Here is a 3,924-nt window from a genome sequence, read left to right as displayed (position 1 = left end):
CTCTGGTGTCCCAATCCTGTGTCTGTGGAGCTGGGAGGGAACTCGATGCGAGCAATCAAATTAGCAGGGGCTTTGGGAGGCCGGGGCAGGTGGATCACCTGAGGTCAGGAGTTTGAGACCAGCCTGGCTAACATGGTGAAACTCCATCTCAACCAAAAAGACAAAAGAATTAGCCAGGCGTCGTGTGGGTGCCTGTAATCCCAGCTACTCGGGAGGCTGAGGCAGGAGAATCACTTGAACTCGGGAGGCAGAGGTTGCAGTGAACTGAGATCACGCCATCGCATTCCAGCCTAGGTGACAAATGCAAAACTCTGTTTCAAAAAAAAAAAAAAAAAAAAATTAGCAGGCAGCCTGGTGGAAATGAATCAAAGTGGATTCGTTCCTGCTTTTTCTAAGGACCAATTGCTTCTCAGTATCAATTCCAACTGAACCACACTGTCTGAAGTGACCTGACCAGCCAAATACCACTGGCTTGTCCTGTCTGGTCTCCACCCCCAAATCTGGGCCTGGGAATTGCATGAACTTTGGACTTGGAGGGCTCAGCTAGGCCCCAAAACTGCTCAGAACTTCTCCCAGCTTGGAAAGTCCCAGCCTAAGAGGGAAACTCAACCAGAGGAACTTTCACGTCAAATCTAGAAAACTCACTTCTACCTACAAGGGGTGTGGTGGAGGGGCCTGGCTCAGCCTGCTGTGCTGTTAGGGCCCCACAGCAAGTCCGTAGAAGGCCACATTTTTTGATAATAGGCTTATGTGAGGGGTTGCAGCGTCCTTTATCTTAGGCACACCTGCCTGATGCGTTGGGACTGAGCTGCTCTGCTTCAGCCCTTCTCGAAAATGTGCCCACACTAAAATTTCAAAACAAAAGCAGATGCTTTAACAACGAGGCCTCGTATACCTATTTCCCAGATGACCAGCTCCAACAGTGGCCTTGACAGAGCCCCCTCCTTGACTCTGAGAAAGGGACTTATGCATGCATAACACCCATCAATGGTGCAGAGCAATAGAAAAGTGCAAGGTGACAGGGAGAAGAGCTGGAGGAGTTCAGAGAATGCCAGCTCAGGGTGGGCACTGGCTAGGAGTTCCGCAATCGGGGTCAAGGGCTCCATCTTGGTAACCCCTCTGGCTCCAGCACAGGGGGTGGCCCACGAAAGGTGCTCCAGACACGTTTCTGCAGCCAGGAGGACGGCTGGTTGCACTCACGCAAGTGAACCCTCCTGTTCTGGGCGGGGCCTACAGGAGTGGCCCGGATGGGAGCCTTTGGGGCCCAAAGCTGGAGAGAGTCTGCCCTCTGCTGGCTGCCCGGGAGGGCCTGTCGGCGACTCATCCTCCTGTCCCTTGCACCACTAGCTGTCCTGCTCCGGGGCCACTGTCTTTCAGTGCAGCCCCACTGTGGGCAGGGGGCCCGGACGCACCTCCTGGGAGTAAGACCTGGGTAAAGGCAGAGGGCTGTAAGCCAGCTGCGGCCAGGCCAGGAAGCACTCAGTGGACGGTGAAGGGCCAGGCAGGGTGGCGCAGCAAGGAAGGAGGAACACCAGGCAGGGGAGGCACCGCTGGAAGGAGGGTCGGCTGACGAGAAGGGGGCCCAGCATCCGCAAGCGCGGCGCTTGCGCCGTCCCAGGAGACACCAGGTGGTGCTGCCTTTCCGCGCACCCCACTCCCTCCTCTTCTCCCCGTGGACCCTGAGGACTCAGCTCCTGCGCAAGACAGCGTACGCGTCTAATTCCCGATGCCCACTTCTCCTTTGAGGGTTGGCGCGCTTCGGGGCCCTGTGGAATACCAAACCCTGTGGAATTGACCCAAAGGGTCACCAAAGAGTGAGCAAGGACTTTTTTTTTTTTTTTTTTAAATACAGAATTTTGCTCTTTAGTGAAGTCTCGGCTCACCGCAACCTCCGCCTCCCGGGTTCAAGCGATTCTCCTGCCTCAGCCTCTGAGTAGCTGGGATTACAGGCATAAACCATCCTGCCCGGCTAATTTTTGTACTTTTTTTGGTAGAGACGGGGTTTCTCCATGTTGGTCAGGCTGGTTGGTCTCGAACTCACGACCTCAGGTGATCCGCCCACCTGGGCCTCCCAAAGTGGTGGGATTACAGGCATGAGCCACCGCGCCCGGCCGGGGTGAGCAAGGTCTTTATGTCCACTTGAGTATTTCTTTTTCTCGCTTCTGTCATCTCCAAGCAAGGTGTCCAGGGCGACCTCTGGAGAATGTATTTGGTGGGAGCTATGCCCAGCTGCAGGAGCGGTCGAGCCCTGGGCTTTTTAGGATGTGATAGGAAACAGCTGCCCCTCCCAATGGGCGGCAGGCCCAGCCTCCTCGGACTGCCCTTCTCCAAGAGCCTTAGCAAGTTGTCTGGGTCACTTGAGAGGCTGGGGAGGGACAGGAAGACCAGGAGGCCCACTGGAGAGGTGAGGATAGAGATCTTGGGGAGAGGAGGTTGGGGGGTGTTAGAACTGCTATTAAGTGTGGGAGTGATCCCAGAATCAAGGGCCACAGAAATTATTCGAGGTGGGGCACCCAATCGCTTCTCGGCCTTTTGGCTAAGATCAAGTGAGGGGACCACCCAGCGAGGCACGATCCACCGACTTAGATCAGTGGAGGTGAGTGTGGCGGAGTGAGGAACGCAGGGATTAACTACTGGACGGTCCGGCCCTTCCCCCGCCTCACCCCCGTGCCACGCCCAGCCCTGGTCCCGCCTCCAAGCCCAGCCTTTATTCTGAGAATCATTGGGGAAGCCTTTAAAAATGGTTCCCAGCCCCACCCCTAGAGATTCTGATTCGGTTGGCCTGGGTGGGGCCTGGGAATCTGTATTCGATAAGCTCCTCAGGTGATTCTCTGACGCTCGCCTGGGCTCAGCCTGGCTTGAGAAACTGCGGACCAGCCCAGCCTCCCAGCAGGTGCCGACCTCCACCCGGCCGCTCAACCTCAACCACTTAGTTGCCAACAGCTCCGCGCCCCGCCCCGCCCCGCCCCGCCCGCCGCGCAGCTGGGGCTGCCTCTGAACAGTTCTAATAATTAGAGAGGACTTCCTGGAACTTCCTATTTCTGTCCCCTAGAGTCATCCAGAACAGGTCTAATCCCTCTCCTGCATGAGAAAGCTTCAGAGATTTGAAGACAGCTGTCGGCTGCCTGAGTCTGCCCCTCCCCACCAGAGATCCCCTGGCCTTTCAGTGCTTCCTGATGGAGGCACCAGGGAGCCCAGTGAGTCCAGTGGAGAAGGAAAAACACAGCCAGGGGTTGGGTGCCGTCCAATGGCCAGAGAAACAAACTGGGGACTTGCAATAGGTCAAAGGGACAGAACAGAGGCAGCTCCCCCTGAGAAACGCCTGTCTCCTGCCTTTCTAGGGTACAGCTTCCTCCAACCCAGTCTTCTTTTGGACATTTTGGAAACATTATTCATCCAACTTGTGTGCTTACTATATGCCATAGACTGTTTGAAGATCTTTAATGTATTAACTCACTTAATTCTCACATTACTCATCCATCTTGTGTGCTTAATATATGCTATCGACTATTTGAAGACCTTCCATGTATTACCTCATTTAATTCTCACAATGGCCCCATGAAGTAGGTGCTGTCATTTACCCACTTACAACTGATCAAACTGAAGCCAAGAACCAAAGAACAATTCAACAACCATCTCAAGGTCAAATTGAGCAGGATGTAAATGCAGGCAGCTGGGTTCAGGTCCCATCCCTGCAGGGCCACACCTAACATGCCTGCCTTAAGAAGAAACAGTTATGTATCTGGGAGTATGAGGCCTGGTGCTGAAATGGTGAGTTAGGACCATAGCAATAGCTAACAGTTATTGAGCACATACTATGTGTCTGGCACTGGTCTAGATGTTTTCTTATTTGATCCTCATATAAGGAGTAATTATATTATCCCTTTATTATATAAGAGGAAACTGAGATTCAGTGAATTTTAA

This window comes from Colobus angolensis, unplaced genomic scaffold (genome assembly GCF_000951035.1).
Source record: "Colobus angolensis palliatus isolate OR3802 unplaced genomic scaffold, Cang.pa_1.0 Scaffold91, whole genome shotgun sequence".
NCBI classification, from domain to species: Eukaryota; Metazoa; Chordata; class Mammalia; order Primates; family Cercopithecidae; genus Colobus; species Colobus angolensis.
Note: the sequence above shows the minus strand (reverse complement) of the source record.